We start from the raw sequence: 26,519 nt of genomic DNA, 5'->3' as shown, positions 1-26,519 counted from the left end.
ATTTTTTTTATCTTAATTACAACAGACTATCTTTATATTCCATGTGACTTTTGCTAAAGAAGTCCAAGTTATTATTTTTAAAAGTTAAACTGGTGACCTAGAGAGGAAATTACGTATTTTTATCTTGTTACATGACAGCTGTTTTCCACAGCATATTACCAAGTATTTCACTACACATCAAATTTCCATGCTTATAACTGGTAAAATTAAATAGCAAAATAAATCAAACTTGTTTCTGTATGATTTCTGTTGTAACAAATATTATAACACTTCTAAAAATAGAGGCATATTTTATACAAATTTTTCACATAATGTGGGTTAGTAATCTTGAAACAGTAAGCTTTAATATGTAGGACCAGAGTGTTTTAGGAAAATGCTACCTGTGCTTTATATGTTTCATTACAGACATAATGGTAATGAATGACATCCTTTAAACCACTGTGCAGACTGCTTTATTTTTCCAAAAATAAAACACCTCTTACTGTTAGTGGGGAGAAAATATTTTATGCTCCCTTAGTGAATATCTCTAGTAGCTTTCTTTACATAAAATTATTCAAATAAAGTCATAAAACCCCATTCATTTGCCTGCTGTCAAAGAGTAGAAAGTCATTAAGAATTATGCATTTAGTAACACTTTATAAATCATTTCAATAATGTTTTATGAATTACTTCAACATCTAGAAGTAAAGCTTAACTTTTTCCATAAGGTTTTTTTCTAATGTGCTATGCTTATTATAAGAATGGATACTTCCATATTTCATCAAAACAAATGCAGTTAAGATACTTGGCCTGGCACAGTGTCTCACGTCTGTAATCCTGGCATTTTGGGAGGCCAAAGTGAGCGGATCACTTGAGGCCAGGAGTTCAACACCAGCCTGGCCAACATGGTGAAACCCTGTCTCTACTAAAAATACAAAATTTAGGTCCTCATGGTGGCATGCACCTGTAATCCCAGCTACTCAGGAGCCTGAGGAAGGAGAATTGCTTGAACCTGGGAGGCAGAGGTTTCAGTGAGCTGTGAGCGTGCCACTGCACTCCACCCTGGGCAACAGACCGAGACTCCTTTTCAAAAAAATAAAAGCAAAATACAGTTAAGATACCGGTTTGGTACACTTGGTATTAGAACTCACCCAAAATGACCAATTTGCTTAATAGTCACAGAAAAGTGGATAGACTTGTCATAGACTTTAGAAATGTTTGCCTGATACCAAGGGAAACTAAACAGCAGAAATAATTAAAAGTTTCAATATTCTCTACCTCCTTTTTTGCTTTTATTTTCATATTTGTATGTTTTCATAAAATTTCAAGACATCAGGAAAAGAATGGCACCATATTAATTATACCTGCAAGGTTAGAGGACAGAACAGAAATGACTGGAGCTATCGCTATTTTATTTCCCATAGAGTTTTCATGACTGGAAGGTGGCCTGAACTCATGGATAGTACAGAGAGGGTGGACCCTTTGACTTTTCAACAAATACCTTTGGACACCAACCTGACTGAAGAAATAAAAGACAAATCCTACATATGGGGTATCTGTGGCTGCAGGGCAGAATTAGAATTTTTTCTCATCCATGCATCATTTGTCTTAGAGCTTATAATATATTGTTGAAAGCATAGTAACAACTCACTTACTAAAATTTTGTTGAAATATTTTTCTAGTAAGTTGAGAAACATGAAGAGAAAATAGGAGAAAGGTGACAAGTAATAGTCGAGAGAAGTGTGGTAGAACTCTTTTAAGTAATTATCTCAATGTTTTCCTTACACTTCAGTGCATGCTCAATTTAATGTACAATATAAAACTTTATTAAAGCAAGTAATACTTTGAAAAGTCTATTTTCTGACAGACTTTGGTGAAAATATGATTTTCACATGATCTTTTTAGTTTAATATTTCGAAGAAACACATAAACAAGAGAGAGAAAATATGTTTTTTGATAACATAGAATCCCATAACAGTTTAGTAACTGAAGACCTATGTAGGTGTAGATTGTCCTTTTTTTTGAAAAAAGAGGTGAGTAAAGTCAGATTTTTATAGTAAACACTGACATTACAGAAATATCAATGTAGAGTGGACAGAAATTGATGCCGACTTGGGAATAAGTTTAACATAAATAGCTGTAGGTATGTCTTATCTTTTCCATTAACACTTCGAGAGTTGCTTTCACAGTACAGAATGTAACGAGATTTTTAGTTTTGATATTATAAATACAAAAATAATGTAAACAAAGATAATGTGCAGCAAAACATATCCAACTCACTTTTTTAAAAAAGAAAACATTAGTGTTTAAATATATATAGAGAGAGATGATAGGCACATTATAAATGTATGCACATACACACATACATGCACATTTTATATGCATATGTTTTAAAGCATGCACTCCCGTGTGCCGCTCCTGCTTGTTTTGTCACAACTTGTAAAATTTAGTTTTAGTTGAAGTTCAATAACTAAATAACACAAAAGCTTGCCACCACAAAATGATAAAAGAAATTGAAGTTGCCCAAGTGCATAAGCAAATATTTGAAAACTATTTATGTTAGCATAGCTAATATCATTTACTCACCTTCTTTGTGAACAAGGAAGATCTGGCCTTTTCAGTTCAACTAATAGTTATCAAATACTTACTATGTGCCATATTCTATGCTAGGTGCTGAATACTTAAAGATTAATTAGCCATGTCTCTACCATCAAGGGCTATTACAGATGAAAGGCTTGCAGTAAAGCCCATATGCAGAATGGAAATTTGAGCTGAAAACCCTCAACAGCTCCAATAAATGTTAGGTATTAACATGTCACTTTTCTATTAACCTTTTCCATTTGATGCTCAGAAATAAAGAAGTGCCTCTTTTTTGAAAGGAAAGGTGATTATCTTTGCTACTGTTCTATAGTCCATTTTAGTTTCCCAATTTTCTGAAATTAATGCTCACCTGCTTTATGTGCTCACTCCTTAGACATCAGTACACTGGTTACTGGCCTCACTATCTTGAAACATCATTAAAAATGTCACAAATCACCTCTTAAATGCCAAGTCGACTGGTAGTTTCTGCACCCAGCTTTTGATAATGATCAACATCCACTATTTTTAAAAGACTCTTTCCTCTGAATCTCTTGAGGTCCTCTGATCATACTCGGTTTCTCTACCTAACTCTCTGAGCCCTTCTCTGTACCATTTGTTGTTTTCCATTTCCCACTTTCTGTGAACATTTGTCTAAATCAACTCATCAGTCATGTACTCATACTCATTCCCCTCTCTGCTTCATAAAACTCAGACTTTTCATAGATTCAATTAAAAATTCCATTTAAGAAAGTAAAATGTATTAAGTATTATCCATGAATGAAAATAGAACATTGCTTGTTTAGGGACAAATTAAGAACTTTGGTTATCTCAAGGTTATTACTAAGAAAGATGAACTTAAAATTAAATATTAATTATCACCATGCCTGTTAAATTGCCACTTTGAAATAAATGTTTGAGCTATGTTAGACCACAAAGAACAGTTCTGGGTTCTAAAATGGACATAAATAAAGATTTGGGCCCAGTCAAAACTTATGGCCACCTTGTTCACTACTCAAACAAAAATAAGATGTGAGGCTGGGCATGGCGGCTCACGCCTGTAATGACCGCATTTTGTGAGGCCAAGGCTGGAAGATGACCTGAGATCAGAAGTTCGAGACCAGCATAGCTAACACGGTGAAACCTCATCTCTACTAAAAATACAAAAATTAGCCAGGTGGTGTTGTACACACCTGCAATCCCAGCTACTTGGAGGAAGGAGAATTGCTTGTACCTGGGAGGTGGAGGTTGTAGTCACACTGAGATCACACCAGTGCACTCCAGTCTGGGAGACAGAGAGAGACTCTGTTTCCAAATAATAATGATAATGATAATAATATGTGAATAGGACAGAAGAGATACAAGAGATACAGATACAAGTGCATGATAGGATCCACCTTCCTAGTGACTCCTTACATCCACATGAATGTGCTACCACGTAAGTAATTAAATGCACCTACATATAGAGGATAAGGAATCCAGAGTGACAGGATCACTTCCCTTTATGTCATTAAGCTAAGGGAGGAGCCATGTCAGCTTTAATGTCTATCTACTATCACATAAGGGAATTCTTTGCTGTGCTACCAGGACACGTATCCCTTCTATATTCTATCTCTTCCCATATTATCAGATCAATGGCAGTTCAGGTCATGGCCTACCTACCACATAGGATAACTTGGTCACCATTAAAGTGACAAGCAAGGTCTTTGAAAACAGAGGTATGATAGCTAGGGACTTAGAACAATAATTAAGAACCCTTGTTTCTTATTCTAGTTCTGGAAACATCAAAGATTTCAATAAAGTTTATTTTCCTTGTTCTTCTGCTTTCTCAGTATCTACAAAAAATGAGATTATATTGTTACCAATCTCTCTTTAAACACTTAACATATTATAACAATACTTTTATCGGTATCAGGGGTCCACAAATTTGAGTCCACAGGCTACATGTGCCTGCCACCTACCTTTGCAATTAAAGTTGATTTTAGACACAATCACACCCATCTATGACATGTAGCTTATGGCTGATTTTGCTACAAGGACTAAGTTGAAGCAGACAAGTGACAGAGACATAGAGCCCAAAATTCCTAAAATATTTGCTCTCTGGCCCTTTATTTTTCTTTAAAAAAGTTGACTTACCAAGAAATCTACAAATCTCCTTTTCCATATATTCACTTCTGATATCTTCAGAGATTAGTCTCATATCTTCACCTAATTTTTGCAAGCACCATTTGGAACGAATCAAAAAATACTATTCACTATCTGAATGGCAAATGGGCATTCCTTTCTTTCTCCTCTGTTACTATTCACTACAGAAGGTAAATGCCACAAAAAAAAATCAATATCAGAGCTGATAGTCATATCTTTTAGAGGCAATAACTTGTAGAGGTTAGGAGCATCAAACTCACAACTGCCTATGGAATCAAATAGAATAAAATTAAATTCTCAGCTCTTCTACTTATCATTCAACATCTCCTAAGTTATTAATGTATTATAATCCTTAAAACAAGACTATTTCTTCTAAAGAACTTATATTAATGCCAGGCACAGAGTAGGTCCTCAATAAATTTGAACTGTTACTATTAATTATGGTAATATCCCTGGCTTTCAGAAAAGTGCCAAGTACACAGTAAACACTTAAAACTATTAAATTAATGAATTAAAAGTTTTAATGAATTACTATCAATGATAATTCCATTTTACCAGTTACTCAGGCTAAAACCTCAGTCCTCCCTTTAGTTTTAACATCTCCTATACACTTACAATCAAGTTCTGCTAATTACTGACTTGTAAACTCTATGAATCTGAACCGCCAGACTTTTATCCCTGCATCTAGAATTGTCTCCTTTTTCTTCTACTTGAACAACTTATTTAAAAACTCACATATATCCTATAATCTCTGTAATACTTTATGACAGAACTATATGACAACTACCCAAAGAAAAGACCTCTGCAGAAGGTTAGATTTTTAACCTACATGCAACAGACAGTTGCTGGAGCTTTTTAAGCAAGAAAAGGAAAACAGAAGCAGCTCTGAACTACTGATTCTTATATATTCTCCAGGGTGATTTTCCATGAATTGCTAGAATACCAACAAGCACAGAACACAGAAAATAATCCCTCCTTTCTTGCAGAAATGTCTCCAATGGGTTATAATTAAGTCATATGCCCTAAGTTTTTCTGGAAAGAACTTGTCCAAGAGACCTTAATCTCAAAAGCCTCCTGACTATTCCAAACCACAACTGAAGATACCTAATAATCTAAAGCTTCTGTTTCCAGTGGTAGCCACTAGCTTCAGGTAGCTATTGAGCATTTGAAACGTGACCAGCCCAAATTGAGATGTCCTGTTATGTACCAATACACACCTGATTTCAAAGACTTAGAAAAAAGAGAATATCAAATATCCCATTAATATTGTTTTACATTGACTATGTTTAAATGATAAATTTTTAGATATTTGGTTAAATTATTAATATTTTCCTGCCTCTTTTTAAAATGTAGTTACTAGACATATTAAAATATACAGAGATTACATGGTATGTCTACTTGACAGCATTGGCATAAAAGAGCTAATTCAAGACCCATCATTAAAACCATTAGTATCCTTGAAACCACTCACTAAACAAAACAAAACAAAGCAACACAACCCAGCAATGGTTTTGACCGATCTCCATTTCCATTTCAGGGCATTTCCCACTGTGGAAGCCAAAAGTGCCCACACATACTTTGTCTTTCTTTCCAGGACCAAAAGTCGAGCAGGTGACTTCAGTTCAGCCAGTCAGAGACCCCTACTGAGGACTTTGGAACTGGAGGGACACACAGAACAACAAGGCAACAATTAATTCCCTTGATGGGACTACCCTAGTGGGAGTAGCAGCATTTGTCCAGTGGCAGCAGTGTCTGTGGCAGTAGCAGGAGAGAATTCTACTGCCTGTACCTGTGGCTTGGCCTTGGCCATGTTCCCTGATCCTCTGACATCTTCAGTTCCTGCCCATTTCTTCAGCTCAATTCTTAGTAATATCATTGACTCTATAAGCTACCCAATATTCTTCTAATAAATTTCCATCCTATTTAAGCTTTCTAAAGTCATTTTTTAAAGCTTGCATCTGAGAACATTAAATAATAGACCTAGAATATTTTGCTATTTTTTATCAAGAAAACAATGTTATATTCAGTGCCCCTTGTACAGTGGTTCTCACACTTGAATGTAAATCAAAATTACCTGGAATGCTTAATTTCCAGATTGCTGGGCCATAACCCCAGCATATTTACATTTTACCACATCCATTAAAAAAAATGAACAACTGAAAAGACTATTTTGACTTTTCTATTGTCTACTTGCCACCCATTATTTAAGATCCACCTAAACCCCCTCCTTCATGATGCCTTTCCGAAGGATAAGGCTCCCTCTTTGCAGTGACCTAATTGCATATATTGTATATGAGTTCTGTGAAAATTAATGACAAACTGTTCCATTTTGTCTCTTGTGTTTTGTGGAACTTTTATAAGCACAAGGGTGAGGGATGTGTATGTGCGTGTGTGTGTGTTAAATTACATGACCAAGGAGTATCACTGTCCAGTAAAAAGGAAATCGGTTTTGGAGTCAACACTGAATAGAATTTCATCTCTACTCACTACTGACTACATTATTACTAATTCCTCTGAGCTTCAGTCTCCTCATCTTAAAAGCAAGGATAATATGACCTTTGCTTTAAATAGATTTATTGTTGTTTTTGTTGTTGTTTTATCTTTGAGATAGGGTCTCCTCGCTCTGTCACCCAAGCTAGAGTGCAGTGGCCTGATCGTAGCTCACTGCAGCCTTGACCTCCCAGGCCCAAGTGATTCTCCTGCCTCAACCTCCTGAGTAGCTAGGACTACAGGAGCAAACCACCATGCCTGGCTAATTTTGAAGGTTTATTTTTATTTATTTACTTATTTTTGTTGAGAAGGGGTTTTGCCATGTTGCTCAGGCTTGCCTCAAACTCCTGGGCTCAAGTGATCTGCCTGCCTCTACCTCCCAAAGCGCTAGGACTACAGGCATGAGCCACTGCAGCAGGGCAGTATTTTCTTTCAACAGTAACATTTGAGGCTATTTTTTTGGTAAAGATTAAGTATATTTAATGAAGATAAATCCTTAACACAGCTCTGGTACAAAACAGGTGATGAATAAATGCTGGTTCTGTTTCCCTTTGTTCCCTTTTGTGGATCTATGATTTGATTCATCAACTAAACAATAGATTTAATCTTCAGTGTGCATGACAGTGACCTGGGAAGACTTTTAAAAATGTAGTTGCTCAGCCCGATCCAAGTGAGATGCTTGGGCCCAAAATTTCTACTTTTCCATGCTTCCTATGTGATTCAGTCATGGGTGGTTCAAGGAATCTTATTTTGAGGAACTCTACAAAGCATAGGTGTAATATTGTTTATGAGTATCATGGGTTCTCGTATACATTTCTCACAAATTGCTATCCAAAAGGTGTTGGCTATACAATGCAGTATTAACTATAATAACAATAATAATAGTAATCAGTGTAAACCATATCAATAATTTTAATAGTATTTTTTTATTCTGGACTGCATTTGTGGTACTTCTCTATTAACCCAATTATTTCACTGTCCAGGTAATTACATTAATAGATCATACCAGATACAGAGCAGAAGGTTTCCAACTACTCAGTCTGTCTTACCACAGTAAGTATCTTTGAGATTTCAAAAGCAAATGAACCTACAACTTCACATTCTTTTTTTTTTTTTTTTTTTTTTTTTGAGATGGAGTCTCATTCCGTTGCCAGGTTGAAGTGCAGTGGCACAGTCTTGGCTCACTGCAACCTCCAACTCCCTAGTTCAAGTTATTCTCCTGCCTTGGCCTCCCAAGTAGCTGGGATTACAGGCACGCACCACCATGCCCAGCTAATTTTTGTATTTTTAGTAGAGATGGGTTTCACCATGTTGACCAGGATGGTCTGGATCTCTTGAACTCATGATCCACCCACCTCAGCTTCTCAGAGTGCTGGGATTACAGGCATGAGCCACCACGCACAGCCACATTCTTTTATTAAACAAATACTTTAGATTATTTCTTTTGACAATAAATGACAACAATGTCCCAAGCACCATTTTAGGCAATGGAGATACACAAGACAGGTGCATCCCCTGCTATCACGGAGTTTTCACTTTGGGGAAGGACAAACAATAACAAAGTAATTAGATGCTTACTATAAATTATGTACAGAGAAAATAAAGCAACTATGTACAGAAGAGTGGTTGTGTAATGAGTGCTGGGCTGTAACACCCAGATGACCCCCTTCAGAACTACAGGACTTCATCATTCAGCTTCTAGAAGAGCTACTGGCTGATACATCCAATCATTTCACTCAGGGGAAGAGAGTCCCCTAGTCCAAGATCATACGCCTTTCTTAGAATCCCTCAGACCTTGCAGTCTGCATGCAATGACTGGTCAACATGAAGGTATAAGGCTGCACTCTTGCCCGTGTCAGGGCATCTCTGAGGGGCTATTCCAGTTCTAGAGCTCTCATGGCTTGGCTGAATGCTTTTTGTGACTACATCACAGTTCAGCTTCTCTTTTGTCCTGATCCTGCTTTCTTCCCTTCTATACTTGTTGATCCCAAAAAGAACCCCTTACATACGCATTTCTTCATGGAGTCTGCTTTTCCTGGAACCCAACCGCAATGAGCTAGAAATGGAAATTGAATGTCTGCTTTACTGCCTTGGCATCCTCTGACATACATGAATTTATTTTCATATTTCCCACTCCCGTTAGCCTTTATGCCTATAGAATGACTTAATTTATAAGCCAGGCTCTATAAATTCATGTCTACCACATTCTTGAGCTCAAAGGAATAGGATAGACTTCTTTCCTCAAATAAATATTCATTTCTTTTTCTAAAAATATTTGTCTAAATACAAATAATGACATATCTGTTGGAAGAAAAGGCAATCTGGGTTATTTGAAGCACTGTACTGGGAAATCTTCCTTCACTCTATTTCGAAATGTTTTAATAACAATCATAGCAAGATAAATTTATAAAGCATTTGCTACACATTCAATATTATGTGAAGTGCTTTTATATTCACTATTTCATTTTATCCTAAGAACAACTTATGAGTTTACACATTATTATCCCATTATACCAACAAGAAAACTAAAGTTTAATGGGTGTAAAATGCATCCAAAGAACCAAATCCAATAGGTGATAAAATTTTAATCTAAACCTAGGCAGTGGGCACCTGACTTCTAACTACCATTTGCCTTTTATACAATTTAGAAACCATTGTAAGAGTTAAGTGCTATTTTATATATTCATTTTTCAAAAATTAAGTTCCCTTCTCTCATCCTAAAAGAAAGCTTAGTGCATTTTATGCTAATTATGAAAATAAAGAAAACTAGGTAGTTTTCAAATGTGTCAATGTTAAATGCAACCTGCCACTTTTGCCTACTTTAAAATTTCCTTTTTATCCAGAGTGTGACACTACACTATCATAACGCCATTTTCATTCTGTTCTGGTTTCTGATCAGTCAGATGTTGTTAATATGCTACTGGAGAATACAAAGACAAGTATCCACTTGAGTAGTTGACCATTTGGGACTTTCACTCTCCTGTAATATAGCTGCCAACCCACATAATGTTCAAACAAAGAGTAAAACTTCAAGGATTAATGTAAGACACTGCAAAAAAGGAAAGTGACATAAAGGAGAGAGACACATATTTTGCACCATATTGTATTTTTTCATTACCCTTTCCAAAAAAATGTGTTTCATTTTGAGCTACAGAGCAAAATTACATGGTTTGGTCATAACATGTTTATTCATCTTTAAACAATGCGTTTTATTAAGTTTATCACAGATATTTTTAAAATAACTTTGAAAAAAAAATTCAATTTATAAGAAATTATTTTGTTGGTAGCATTAGAAACCAGTTATTTCAGGTCAAACCACCGCAGGAAAGAAAGATTTCTCTCCTTGAATTTTGATCTATATAGTTCTGAACTGAAGTCAAAAGGTCTCTCCCAGTATCATAATAGTAAACTGTACTTGATCTATAGCCCCCAAGGAAGAGAAAGTAAGTTGAAGCTGACTCAATTTTAGAAAAGGCTAGCAACATCAGAAAAACTGCACAGTTTCAAAACAATCAGACATATCAATAGAAACTTAGACTATTTGATGCCCAACAAAATAAAAAATCTGAGTTAGAAGCTAAATAAAAATAGATTCTCCAGCTTGGTAGTGTTGTTAGAAAGGTTAAGATAAACCATTGCTAAGATTTAAAAATGATACGACTGTTTAATTTTATGTGTGCCATAACAACAGAGGATTCACAAAAGGATGGGAAAGGAGGAAAATCTGAGCTATTAAATTTGGGAACAAAATTTCTAAAACCACATTTATACAGAACTATATAGTCTCTCAGAAAATAACCTATTTTGCATATAAATTAAGAATATTCTAAGTTACTTATTTCAATAAACTCACCCATCACTCAAACAACTAGATTGGATAAAATGTAATGTGTAATATCTAAAGTCGCCTTCAATATGATTGCTCTGTCTTGTTTCACCTGAAATATGAATAAATTCCAGAAGAAATTATAGTACCTCCACTTCTGGAATTCTGTGATAATTGCAGCATAAAATCTAAGTTTTAGATTAAAATCTAAGTTTTAATATAAAATCTAACTAAGGTCTATACTTAGAATATAAATAATAATACATACTTTTAAACTCATGCCTGTCTTTCATGGAGCCTATATTTACAGAAGAAAACAGGCAAATAGTGTTTAATGGGCTTTTTCTTAAGTAATATAAGCCCATTGTTAAAAAGGCATTGTTATGAGCTGAGTTATGCCCTCCCTCCCAAATTCTTATGTTGAAGTCCTAAACCCATTACCTTATTACGTGACTACTGTAGGATAACCTTTAAGGTGATAACTAAAACTGAAATCATCAGGGTGTTCCCTAATCTTATTTGAATAATGTCCTTATAAGAAGGGAAAGTAGAGTACAGGCACTTATAGGGGAACAGCATGTGAAGAAACAGGCAGAAGACTGCTATCTACCAGTTAAGGAGAGAGGCATGTTGATAGCAGACTTCTGGTTTCTACAACTGTGAGAAACTGAATTTCTGTTTTTTAAGCCACTCAGTCTGTGGTACTTTGTTTTGACAGCCCTAGCAAACTGATACAAGCATGTAGACAAAGCTAGCCATTAAATGGCATAACTATACAAAGTTGTTCATTCCAGGAGTTACAAGAAAGCAAATGATTCCAACCAGAGCATATGCTAATTGCTCTATTCATGATCTAAGCAATTAATTTTACTATCTTATCTAATTAGTCTTCATTTAGGTTAATATTTAAAATTCAGAACTGTCTCCTTCTCTATATTGTTCATCTATCGAAGGTAAAAATCCCAATTCTTATTAATCTTTGTATGCTGAGTGCCTAGAACAGTGCCTGCTACTCATTAAATGCTTTCAGAATTAAATGAGCCCATGAAATAAACAAGCAAATACATGTTTAGCTGAATAGTAGCAGCAGCAGAAGAATCTCAAATTGAACCTAGGTAATTACAGTATGAATTACCTTTTCACCATATTAACTGTCACAATGTGAATAAATAGTGTTCCGGGGGCCTTATGTAGAAAAAGTGTGATTCAATAGAAAGACTGTTCAATGCAGAGCTAGTTGTCATAAGTTCTAGTGGCAATGCAATACTGAGAAAATAATTTTCCAATTTCTTCAGTGTACACTGGTGATATCTGCCTTTCCTACCTCACACGTACTGAACATTTACTCTTCAAGAAAAAGAAATAAACAAGATAATGCAATTGAACATACTTTGTAAAACATCTTTTATAAGATTTGACATTTCTGGGACCAAACCCAGTGTTTTACTATTTCTGGAAATCCTTCATTCTAAAAAACGGAAGGCATATATGACCAAGGATGTGTGACAGATAATAAACGCACTGGACCATAAATCAAGAGTACACATGAATTCTTATGTAGTTTACTGTGCAGTATTTATGGTCTAGGTCCAACAATACTTAGCATGAAAATGTAGGAAGATTCAAAAGTGCCTTGAGAACTACTAACTTCTATAAATTTCTAGACATTGCTATGATATTTTGTTTAATCTTCAGAACTCTTGTGCAGGACAAAAACCAGTTAATAATGTAAGATGTAACCACTCATGAAGCTGTAAAACATAAAGAAAAGATTACAGGTATGAAATAATAACACAATGCATAAAATGTTAAATAAAGCCTGGCTTTGTTGTAAGTAAACATGAACGCAGAGTTTGGTTTAATTGTTCAGAATATAACCAAAAAATGTTTGGTAGAACTGTCTAAAGTTTTATCCTGTTCTATGAATCCACAATGCCCAAAGCCTGGTTGTCCAACACAATACTGCTTCCCATGACTTTAGACTATTTTAATTACCACTTAGTGCACGGCAGGCACACCTTACACTATAGGTACACCTAAAACCATTCTGGGAGATCTAAATTATTTTTCACCCCACTGATAAAGAAACTCACTCTCAGTAAGGCCACACAACTTACCCTAAGGTATCATAATTAGGACATGTTAGAAGAGGTTCAATAGAACTGCTTCCCTCTGGGTCAGCACATACTCTTATCCACAATGCTACAATGATATCAGCAAAGGACAATTTGCATTGGTTCTTACAACTGCTTGCACAGCTACAATTATCTCAAAATAAAAAGGTTAATTTAAGAAAGCAATTAGCCTGATAAAATAACCACTCAAGTTATTTTATAGGAATGCAAAGTAACCAGAATTGGTTTTGCTTTCCATAAAAACAGTAATTTTAGAGCAGCTAAACAAATATGCTACATTCTAATGTCACTGAGATTCTATCAAAGCCCCTCCCTAGAAAGCACAGCAACATATAGCCACCTATCTTTTCTCCTTAGACCATTCTTCTTTAATTTAGAACTTTCTGAAAGATTCTCTCAGAAATGTGCAGTTTATACAAAGACAAGGGATACTAAGACACAAGATATAAATAATAAGAGTTAACAAGCATAATTACTGAAATACTTGGCCAAGCTGTCTGGAAAATACTTTAAGGGTATTTTCCAGATACTAGCATTCCAAAAATCTAAATCAGATTTTTATGCACCAAGCTACAATATAAGCAGTATGCTTGCTGTAACTAAGTTGCTTCAAATACAAATACATCCAATAACTCTGTCTAATGACAGTAAGCTGAAAATCCAATGCAAACAAGCCAACAATGATACATGGTGGTAGTTTAAGACTAAATAAATACGTATCACAAAGCACATTTAAGGTTAACTCTTAAATCTTCCACACAGGCTTCAAGTAATAGTACTATCATGGGTTTCAAAAAAAATCATAGTCCGCAGATCTGAATTGCTTCCCCCTCTTACCATAAAAAAAGAAGGCAATTCAAAAATCAGGTTAAGTATGAGTGGGAGATTTAAGCTAGTTTTCCTTCCAAATGTGGAATGAAAATGGTTCTAACCTGAAGAGAAAGAAAAGAACTGCTTGTGTATTTCTTACTCATCCTTATGTGGGGCTTTCTTTTATACATCTTTTGTATCATTACCTCATATTGTTCCTGTAGCCAACATAAAAGGGATATGTTAATGTTTCCTTATCTGAGCCAGCCACAAACCTTTTACACAGTGGCAAGAAAGCAATGATTCTGCAGCAATATAATGGGTATCACAGACTTTCTTCCACCCTGCAAGACTAAAACGTCTGTAATAAGTTTAAATAGGAGGTAGTTTACAATCCTCACTTTTCCTGGCACATATGAAAGTAAAATTGAAGAAAACAGATGAAAGTTACTAGGTTCCTGCCTAAAAATCTTTGACAGAATTTCCTTCCATTCTTTATCTAATAAACTTATGAACATGTTCAATCACCTACAACATGAGCTGAGTTCACCAAGGTATTGCAAAGCATTTTAGGTAGAGTTTAGATCCATTTAGGTTAGCAGAGCCTTTTTTCACAATCACGTGTAATCTCTGTTCCTGTGCATGACACGGTGTGACTGAGGTTTGCATTTTCCAAGGTAAAAATGTGATTCACAGCCCAGATGGGAAATTCGTCTTAAGATTCTTAGATTTCAAATTAAGAGTTTTCTTTGGATCTTTGATTCTTATAATATAAGCATTCCCTAGCACATTTTTAGTGAGTGGCTTCATCTTGACCTTATTGAACACAGCAACCATCCAGGTCTCTGTAACTCCCTGTCACTAAAGGTTTAGGTATAAACATTCTGAGGTCTTCAGCAAGCAATGCCAAATTATAAGCAGGTCTGAGTTATTCATTCACTCTAAACCTATTCAGTAGATAAAAATTTGGAGGCATATGTAGTTTTCCACAGACAACTGTTAATGTGTTTGCTGTTCAAGACACTCTTTCCATTAGATAGCCGGCTCCTATCACATTTCAGTCTAATTCTACAATCTTTCAGTCACTTTCAAGTTATTAACAGTCACTCAATATCCATTTTTAAACCTCATTTTCCTATGTGATTAGAAGCTCTCCTCCTTCTCTCCAAGCCGTGGAGTTCTACAAGAAGGGACATGAGGCCTTATGGTATGTCATGATGTCTTTGTTTCTAGATGGTTCTTTATTCCACCGAAGGTAAGGTAGGAAGCAAGATGAGGGAGAAAAGATGTTAAGTTCTCTGCGCAGGCAGTAGCTAAGGAAGCTGCATTTATTACACCCTATTCCTCCTACCTCAAACAAATTTCTGGTGTGGGAAGTCTGGTTTAACTTAAATTCACAGGCCTGCCAGAGCTTCTTGCTGCTGGAGTCTCTTCATTCAGTGTATGTCCTCTTACCAGAAAAATGGGGCCATTCACTCATCTGTGCCATGCCAAGTAACAGAAGCACAGGCTGTGCCCTTGGCACTGCCTCTCTGAATTCCACCACATCTTCTGGACCATGACCATGCCCAAGCAGCATCAGGTTGTCATCCAGGTCAGTGGCTCAGAAAATTTCATACAAAATACAATCACTTCTCCCTGATTTATTGTTGCAGTCTCTGTATATTTGGTAGCCCTCCAAGTACAGGAGATATGCCCAATTTTAATTCATGATGTCCTGATATAATTGCTTACTATGTGCCAGACCCTGCCATCACAACAGACAATAGAACGTGGGGATCAATCCTGTGTCCTCACACAGTAGCACTATCCCTCCTTCCTTGCTGCAGTCATTCGCTATCCACTTCAACATTTTAGATCTTGTCTCATGACCACTCTTTTCAAAACAACTTTTGTCATAACTCATGGTGATTTCAATATGGAATTAGATAGCCATTCTACAGTCCTGTTCCTTAACTCCTTTAACTAGAGCAATCTTACTCTCCACCCTACCTCAGCCACATTCTCATCTTTACACCCTCGTATTAACTGAGCCAATGAGTGTATCCCTTCCCAATCTCAAACATCTCACTTTCCAACCTCCTATCTTTCTTGCTCATATGTTCTACTACCAGGACTCAAATCATTATTGATCTCCCTCCTCCCCACATGACAGTGTTCTTCATTTCCCTTCTTATCCAATATAAATTCCATGGGCAATCATTCTAATTGCAAACACACATGCACCCTCCACTCCCTTGCTTTTTTCTTGCATTATCTTCTTTTTTTGGTTGGCCAGACCACAACTCTGTTAACTCCAGTGCTCCACCTGCTTCTCACTAGCATTCCCTCTGCTGAATGTGGAAAGAGAAAGATAGGTAATGCTGATCATTAGGTTTTTATATTGCCTGGGTTTGAAAGACAGATTCTCCAGCTCCCCATTCCTATTTTCTAACTGAATAATCTTGACAACCTGTGAACATTCTCTATATCTCAGTTTCTTCATTTACAAGATGAAGAAAACATCAGTACATATTTCAAGCAGATACAGTAAGGATTAGAGTTACTACATGTAAAGCAGTGCTCAGCCTTTAGTAAGTCTTAATAAATGTTGGCTGTCATTGTTGCTATTTATGAAAAATATTTTTCTATCTTTGAAAAACACAAACTCAATCCAAGAGACACAAATACCTTATAAAACTTTAATTATCTTCAAAATATGACAGAAATCTTGATAAGAATAAAATGAATCAATCATATTCATTTAAATTAAATTGTATTCATTCAATTAAATTGAATTAATAATGGATAACAAATTATACGTTATTAAAACCTTAAGGAATGATTTAGTTACCATGGTTTTAATGGTATAACAATATCCATCAGGCATGCTGTCTTCAAAATAGAGACTTCCTTATTGTTTTTATCATAACCTTAATTTAAAAAATAGAGACAATAATAGAGAACATCAGGAAAACTTGTAATCAATGACTCCTTACCAGAAGCAATCATGATACAGCCCTTGGAGTATAATAGTCTTCTGTATCTGTGCTTTTTAATATGGTGTTGTGGTTCTTTAATTTAAGCAAAATTTGAAATTCAGTTCCTTAGCCACACTAACCACATGTGTCACTCATGGCTACAGTATCAGAAAACACAGATATAGAAAGAACACTACCCTCATAGCACAAAGTTCTGCTGAACAACACTGTTTGGACCCTTTATTATACAAGTTTAATTATAAAATTGGATAATCTGAAATCTATTATACATGTATTTGTGATCCTCCATATTTGCTTATGATATAGAAAGTGTATTTCAATGTCAATAGATGTATTTTCTGCCATATCATGTATCACGTTATTGGAATGCATTTTAGGTACTTTATATAGTCTCCATCACCTTGCAAAAAAGCTGCAACTATAAACTTATAATCAAGGCCTATGGGTATGAGATACTTTCATTAAAAAATACATTTTAGAAGAAATTTCCATGAGTTGATTTGTTAGATCAAATAACATGCAGATATTTTAAGCTCTGGATATATGTTTTCAAGTCTTTTGCAGACTCATCTGAATCTATACATCTATACTTTACATCACACATATTCTAACATAGTTACTTGTTCTGTATTCCAGTAAAACAGCCAGATCTATGAAAATAACAACATAGGATATAAGAAATAGTATAAAACAGGAGTATACAAAAATAAAATTAAATCATCTGTTGAGTATAAGAAAGAAATATTCATTTGCTCTTAACTCAAGGAATAATTAAAAACAGATTTTTAGGATACACAGTATACAACATATCACAAATTTAACAGCAGAGCCTGTTGACAAAGAACAATATATTTTCAAGTCATGAAAATATACAAGCTACAAAACATGAAAAACTTTATTACGGCAAATAGACACAGAACTCAGTAAATTCTGTGTGTTATCTCATAAGTAGTATTTCTCTGCATGTAGGCTAAAAGTACTTCCAACTTCTTTCCAAAGATCAAGCATGTAAAAAAAATCTATGCAGAATAAAACCTCTTAATTTGTGTAGGTATATGAGTCTCTGTAGGCAAATATGCATGTTTTAAGCAGCTTGAGATTTAACTACTTTGAATTCCAAGGACTGTGTGGAGGTAGAACTCAAGAGACCAAACCATACAAATACCACATAACAATGCATCTATGTCTATACCTCATAGGTAATGTTTTGCCTTATTATTGGGCATTTATTTGTTAAATGGTCTACACATGAAAAACAGCAAACCACACAGAAGATATATTTCAATGAGAATGGCATGAAAAGTTTGGCATATGCTGTTGTTTCAAGTGTTATCTTTGTATGATTTATCTTTTAGTATCCCCTCATTGTTTTAAGGAGAGAATTTTACAGTAGGTATTTGAAATGGGTCAGTAAATAGTGAGGGTAAATCTAAGAAAGGTGAGAGGGAGAGAGAAGGCAGAGAGAAAAGAGGCCAGACACAATGCTGGCCTTGGCTATAGAAACCTCTGTCTGAATGAGATTCCAGCAGGTCTTCTGTGCTAGAACTTTGTTTCCCAACTGATCGTCTTTACAGCTAAGATTTCAAGGAAATATAAAGATATGATTGCAAGTCTTGTATCAACATTATATAGGTAGATAATACATAGAGTAGAAAGTGTTATGGCTTAATTCCTTAAGAGATGGGAATAGAAGAATCTATGACAAATCAAAGATAATACTGATAATACCAATCAAATGGGATGTTTCTGAGTTTAGTCAATTCAAAGTTATTAGATGATAGAAATAAATAAATGGAGGGGAGGAAAGGAAGGAGGAAGAGGGAAAGGAAGGAAGAAGGAGGAAAGGAAGAAAGGAAGAAAGGAAAGAAGGAAAGCAAGCAAGCAAGAAAGCAAAAAAGCAAGCTCTGAACATTTTACAAAGTAGATTCAGGTAAAAATTTAAAAGAGAGAATAAGATAATATCATAATGAAGAATGGGAGGTTTGAGTGATAATAAAATCAGAGTCTACTATTAAGTGAGTAAAACATTTACTATCGAGATAATACCTTATCTTCAGTATGTCTAGGAAACAAGATAGCAAGTTACAATAGAAACTGCATTTTACTTAGCATATTAATCATATGAAAAAGTGTAAGAATAAGCATTAGCACATAAAGAGAAAATTCCATCATTGATTATCAAGAAGTTCACATACATAATTACATAGTACTTTTCCTGTCTTAATACAATGAAGCTTTCAGATAGGAAGAAAAATAGACCAGAGCATATCATTATCTCCAAGTCTCTATGTGATCTTGAATTGTTTTTAAGTTTCAAGAAGTTTTTAACGGAGAAAATACAAACTGAAGAGTAATTCTGATTATAGTAATAAATGCACTAAGAAATACCTGTGGTTGGTTGTGGACAGGATTTTCTCACAGACCCTCTACTACCTTTCAATTAGATGCAAGACAGATAAATTAATGTCACCTATTATCAAGCAAATATTTTTATAGTCTTAAGAAATTATTTTTAATGTGGTGAGTTTAAGGTGACTTTGGAATATTCAGTTTGAAAAGTTTAGTAGAAATCTTGGAAGTGCAGATATAAACACTTGAAAGCATACAGTTGTGTCTTTACAGTTTCTTATTCACCTTTCCAACATAGCATCATATCAGTTAAGACATGCTAGGTTATGCAGAAGTAACAAAACTGTAAAATCTTAGTAACTTAAAGAAACAGAAACTTATTTCTTGTTCCCTCAATATATTCCTATCAGGTCAGCAGGCCCTCTGTTTCAAGTCATTCTCTCAGGGTCATAGGTTGACAAAGCCTTCACCACCTGTTTGTCTCTGTGACAAGAAAAAGGAACTAGCAAATCACACACCAACTTTTAACATCTTCTGCCAGAAATGACACATCACTTCCATTTACATTTTATTGGCCACAGCCAATAACATAACTGCTGGAATAACCTAACTTCGAGGGAGTGGAGAATTGCAATCCTTCTAAGTAATCGCAAGAAGGAGAACAAGAAATTAGAGTAAATAGATTTAAACATTACAAGAATTTGATATGCTATATTTTAAATGGTCTATTTTTCTCTTTCCCAGTTACCTTTGAGCTCCTGGAAAGAAAATGTTGAATTACATCCATATTTCCAAAGTTTGTACCTTATGCAGTACTGGGCACTTAATAAATATTTGTTGAATGAACAACAGGGACAGTCAGCAGTGTCAAATATTTCAGCATGTTCAAGAAGTAATACTGAAAAGAGATTTTTGGATGTGACAAAAAGTTCACTTGTAATAATTGAAAAATTATCTCAGAAATATGACAAATTGAAGTGAGGAAATGAAGACAAAGCATAGATACCACCCTTTTCAAAAGTCTGACAGCAATTCCAAGGAGAGCTCACCACTGTTGAGAAAAGTCCTCAATTCCATTAAATGCCCAAGGTGGCAGAGCCTCTGCAAATATTCAAGGAACACAGCCTTATTTTTTAACAAAAAGAAAATTTATTCAAAAGTTGCATTCTGCAACTTCAAGTAGCAGCTTAAAGAAAGTTATTCTATATAGAAGACAATACAGCAGGTCTGGCGGGAGAGCAGATGGAGAGAGTGAAGTTTTAAGAGAGAAGATGAGTAATTGATGAACTGCTTAGGCAGCACCAGGAGGAGGTGGGATCATAAAATAAGTGAGCATGGGACAGCAATCCTTTTGAAATGAGGAGATTTGAATCAAAATGGTGGTAGAGCTGTGACTTGTACTAAAAATGATGGAGATTTGCTTGCCTAACAGCCTTTATTTCATGTGAGAAGCAAAAATCAGCTAATATTTTGAATGTGAAGCAGGCATTAGACAGAGGACTTAAAAAACAAGGAAAAATTTAGAATGGCCTTTATAGTAACAGAGTTACTGGGGATTACAACGACTGAACGACATTGATAATGGATGCCTAGTTGGGGCTTAAATGTTAAATGGCAAAAGAAAACACTCACCTCCACAGTTACTGGAACCATCTGTATGAATTAGTGTCTAGGTATCATAACCCTACAAGACATCTGGTTACATATCCAGGCCCAGTACCCAGGAAATTCAACCAAATCATCCCTTCTGACATTAGACAAAAAAGTATACTGCCTTGACTACCTGTATTTAAAGAAAAAAAAAAAAAAAAAAAAAACCTGAAAACTATGGTTATTTTAACTTATTTACTGGGAACAATATGACAGTGCAACGTGGAATAACTTAGTGGCCATTTTAGATCTACTATCATTAGCTAATGCTAGAAGGCTGTAATTGATTCCATTAACTCAAACACAGAGGTATTCTTATGCAACATGTAAGAGGTTTTTCTGTCTTGTAGAATCCAATACCACCTAACAAATGAGTAGGTATTAGTCTTGTAAAAGAACAAATAAGATTTTCATTTTGAAGCAAAGTCTTCCTTGAATATTTTCAGAGGCTCTACTACCTTGGGCATATTGATGGAACTTAGGAATGGTCTCAGCAATTATGATTTCCAGAAAAGAAATGTAACAATACTAATGATGGGACCCTTTTAGGTTCCCCATATTTATGAATATATGATGAAAATTGAGCAATCATTGTAACTGATTGTGTGTCAAGATTGGTATCTACTATTTAAATGTACAGAAATAGATAAACTCTGAGAAAGCCTTGATATTGAAAGACAATCATGTCAAGAAGAAGTGGAGCTGAATTTAGGGGTGAAATGATGAATTCAGTTTGAGATGACAATGGGAATGCCAGTTAAAATGATAGGAAATAATGTTCTATATGGATACTAAATCTCTCGTTGATAAGGAAACCAGTTATGAAACATACATAAACAAATGAATTTATAGTATCATTTATGTTGCTTGGCCATATGACTATTTTTTAAACCTGAGTTGTAAGAGAGAAATGGAAATATGTATTAGAGGCAACATAATGTTCAATAAAAAGGTATTTTTAATGTATAGTTGAGTTCTTAAAGGTATGTATGAAGCCACTTTTAAACATGAATGGAAGGCCAGAACAAAGCTACAAACAAGAAACAATTTCAGCTGGGATTACTGTGACTATTAAAAGCACTTGACTAGCTTCAACAGTGTCCTCTTTGGTAATGGTTCTGATGTTTTCTTGGAAAGTATGCACAGTTTAATTCTTGCAACTTGTCTCATTTTCTGAAAAACTTCAGGAACTAAAAAGGCTAAAGCTAAATAAACCATAGCTGGTAATGAAGAGCATGATTTCTTTCTTTAAAACATGTGCCTGGTACTTATATTCTTTTAGGCCAAACTACTTTTATGATTTTCCATGAAGGTATGCCAAGTCATCCTCAAACTAGCCTCTCAATGACTTCCAAACTATTTCAGTTTGTATATACACATTATACTCCCATCCACACACACACTCATGAAGTCAGCATCACAGGTTTAGTTCCAAAGACAATAAAGATTGCACAGTACTTGGCAGTATCTTAAAGGACATGCTCCACTGTGTTCTCTATATGCTCGACGACAATCATCCAAATTTCAACATTACTGTTATCATTTCTTAGACTCCATTTATTAAAACCTTAGTAATAGCCAGCTTCCAAGATTCATGGCTGTTTATTTTAGCAATGAAGTAATGACATGAAGTCTTAAAAACTCTTTCAAGGTGGAACAAATACCAATGCCCCCATATGACCTATTTACAGTAGGTAGCATGAAGGGTTCTTTGTGTTGGCATACATTGTCTCACTCCTCTCTTTCTGTTCATGCTTTAACTGTTAGAAACCAAGAAACAACACATCGACTTCAAAGTTTAGACTCTCCTTTAGTGGGAACTTATGAAAGAGAAATGAATAGCTGTATTCCTATGAGATGCTATTAATCGGGGTGATCACTCAGTTGGCACATTTGTTTCCTTCAGGTTATACAAATTGAGAACCTTCTGATATTATTTGATTATGCGACCCCTCTAGAGATCACTATTATTGCCCAAACCTTTTATTATTCTGAAACATAATGTTGATTATTAAAATATCTCATTTGATTCTTATGGATAAAAAGTCACAGCCATTGCTGCTCAAAACAAAACTAGTCAATGTTGCATCAAAAACACATCTGGGAAAATAAAGTTGCCAGGTTTTGAATTATCAAAGGGATGATGTAAAAACAAATTCATTGAATAACACAGAATTTCCAAACTCAGCTAATGGACAAGATGATTCATTGTTCTGATGTGTCGAGACCAAATAGAAAGCCAACAACTGGGAAAGGACAGACACGCAGAGACTGGAAACTTTCAAACTTGGGCACGGAAAGCAAGCAATTTGCTGTAATCAAAATGTAATAAGTAGCATTAATTTATAGGAAGATCAAGATCTCTTTTAGAGTACCAAATTAGCCTAATCAATTTAGAAACGTATTAACGGTCCTGACAATTTTCCTTAAGGACCACATCAAGGTACAAAACTGTTAAAGTCACTTCAGCATTGACATAAAAGTAGTTTATCTTCACATCAAATGTGAGTATGGTTATGAAGCCTATCTAGGAGTATATTCTGAAGCAGTTTTCAAATTAAAGTTTCATTAGTGCTCCCTTAATACTGTCATTTATTGATTATTCTCATCTCCATTCCATTCATGTACTATCATTTTCCTCCAGTAAATCATTCCCATGTATGATAGACTTAGCAGAAGCTATTTCGCTGTGTATGTAGAGAGAAGGAAACTATTCAGGGCAGGAGAGAGAACACCAGGCTTTGAGTCAAAAATAGTTCACTATTTAATGTTGCCACCCACAAATTACTTGATCTGGAAAATCACTTGACCTTTCTTACTTTTGTGTCCTTATCTTAAAAAAAAAAGTAGCTAATGGTAATGCCTATCCACCTAATTTGTGGGAAGAAAAAATAATTCCAACTGTAACTTTTGTGTTCTGTGAAATAGTATTTCAATGTAAGTTTGTAGTATGTGAACTTCCCACCTAATTTGTGGGAAGAAAAAAATAATTCCAACTGTAACTTTTGTGTTCTGTGAAATAGTATTTCAATGTAAGTTTTTAGTATGTGAACTAGCGGAAAAAATAAAAACAGTTTGCTCTAAATATACATAGAAATGCAAATCCCATTATTTCTAATGGCAGACTTTTGTTATTAGTTGTGATTAATATATTAATATGAGTGTATGCTATTTGGTTTTTCTCAAATCTTTTATGTCTGCTAAAAATTCTGAATTATGGAAACTTTTACCTTTGTTAAGGGCAACGTTTTAAGAAAAGAATTCTTTTTCCTGGCTTTTTTGCAGTCCTGAGTGGTTCTTCAATTTTTGAAAATTTAAATTAAGAACACATGTTCTAATTTATAATCTAAAAAGGGAAAACTCTTTAAGTATCATCTCTTCAGATTAACTTGTATTGATTTTTTATTTATGAAGAATCAAGGTGAAATATGTTTCCTTAGACATAATTTCTGATTAATATGTAATTAAGAATTATGCCACTAATAAAATATTGTTACAGATCCAACCACTCACCAAATTCCATAGGAACTGAAAAACTGTATTTTGAAAGCAATTTTCTAAGGTGAAGCTCTTCTTTATGAGGTCCTATAATACTTTTGAAATTCAATCTACTAGAAGCTGTCAATTAACCAGTAATTGAGATGTGTCTACTTTATTTGGGAGAGAACAAATGGAAAGGCAAATCAAAATCTGAGGGGGTATTATACTGCTTTTAAGGCAAATTGCAAAATGCGTTTAGACTCTGAGGGGTATTCAGCTGAATTTTCTACAACTTCTATGTCTGCCAGGCAGCATAATTTAATTGTTTCACAAATGTTTGGGGCACCTACTTTTTTTAAGGCACTGACAGGCGTTGCAGGAGGCAGAAAGATTAATAAAACAAAATCTCTACTGTCACAGAACTCACTGTCGTGATTACTGATTCTCAATGAGATCTGCAAAGAACTGAATTACCAAGGGAAGTCCAAGTTAGTTCACTGTATGATACTTACTACTTCTTAATAAGTTTCCCTTTGGAGAACCTGAGAAATAGCTGTTTTCCAGGCAAGAGTGTATATCCCTGAGATGGCAGGAGAGGGCAAGGTCTACCACTGCCTGGACCTTGCCCACTGTACCTTGCTGGCTACTGTCATCTTAGAGGTACACTTTTTTTTCTGGAAGGAATCCCTTTTCTCAGATTTCCCAAAGAGTCAAGCAGATCCCAGCTTCTAAACCATCACAAAGTCTATCAGCACTAAGAGTTTGTGAGCATAGACAAGCTCAAGCTCACTGACCCACACCCACTGTTAAAAGCATCATTAAATGGGGCAAAATGGATAAGGCATTGTCTAAGGGGTATGTAGCCCCTCATCATACTAGAAATTAAAATGGTTGAAGTCAGACAAGGAGGCATCCAGTAACTAAACTTCTTTATATTCTGTAAGTACGATTCCTATTCAAATCTTTGCTACATTAACAAGGATGCTGCTCACTGGGCCATTCCATTCCTTCTTTATGAAGACTCATGAGAAACATTTTTTAAGACTCAGTACCAAGAATGATCTTTTTTTTTCCTGGAAAAAATAGTCTTCTGATTATATCTGCTTCTTTGGGTCTAATGGCTGTTTAAAAACTTATGGTTAAATTGATGGACCAAGTCTGGTGAATGTGTATTCTTACAGAACATAGGTTTGAGTACTTCTTTACTTAGCTTTCTTACTCTCAAGGGAATTTCTCTTTATCATGAGCATCTCAATGCTTAACTTTTCAAACTTTTTAAAAGTATAATTCAAATACAGAGTTCTGCATAGATCATATTAATACAACTCAATGAATTTTTACAAGTGAACAGTCCTAGGTAACCAACACCCCCAAACAGGAAATGAAACATTTTGGCATCTTACCTTCTCCTTCAACATTAACCACGATGTGCTTGTAAGTTAGCTTTACTTAATATTGAACTTTGTGTAAATGAATCATGCTTTTTGGGGTTTCTACCTCTTGATGCTCAACATTGTGTTTGTGATAGTATTCATATTTTAGTCCGTAATTATAGTAACATATTCATTCTAGGCTTTTATTTTTATGGAATTTAATTTAGTGATACTTTACATACTTTTAAAAGACATCTTAAACCCATTATTTAAAAAAAAGATTTAGAATAGGCAATGAGTTTTTGGATATGACATCAATGGCACTGGCAACAATGACAAAAAAATAGACAAATAGGACTTTATGAAACTCTTAAAATTTTGTGCAAAAAAGACATAAAAGATAACTGCAGAATGGTAGAAAATATTTACAAATCATATATCAGATTAGGGATTAATACCTATAATATACATGGAAAAAGTCAACAACAAAACAACCTGATTAAAAATGGGCAAAGGACTCAACGTTGCTTTAAAGAAGATACACAAATGGCTAATAAGCACACGTGAAAAGAGAGTCAACATCCCTAATCAAAGGAAAATACAAATCAAAACTACAATTAGATACCACTTCACTCCCATTAGGATAGCTACTATCAAAAAATAGAAAATACGCATTGGTGAAGATGTGGAAAAATTAGAAAACTTGTACACTTCTTGTGGAAAC

General features: G+C 34.9%; 1 protein-coding gene across 2 annotated transcripts in view; it reads right to left on the bottom strand.

Annotated features, from left to right (window-relative positions):
* The window catches only part of ZNF385D (zinc finger protein 385D), a 1,173,536-nt gene that overhangs the window by 901,998 nt on the left and 245,019 nt on the right, over nucleotides 1-26,519 (bottom strand). The gene's annotated exons all lie outside the window — the stretch shown is intronic.

This window comes from Aotus nancymaae, unplaced genomic scaffold, assembly GCF_030222135.1.
Source record: "Aotus nancymaae isolate 86718 unplaced genomic scaffold, 86718_ANA_hifiasm-v0.15.2.pri h1tg000019l, whole genome shotgun sequence".
In the NCBI taxonomy this organism is placed as follows: Eukaryota; Metazoa; Chordata; class Mammalia; order Primates; family Aotidae; genus Aotus; species Aotus nancymaae.
Note: the sequence above shows the minus strand (reverse complement) of the source record. Positions and strands in the feature narration are given on the sequence as shown.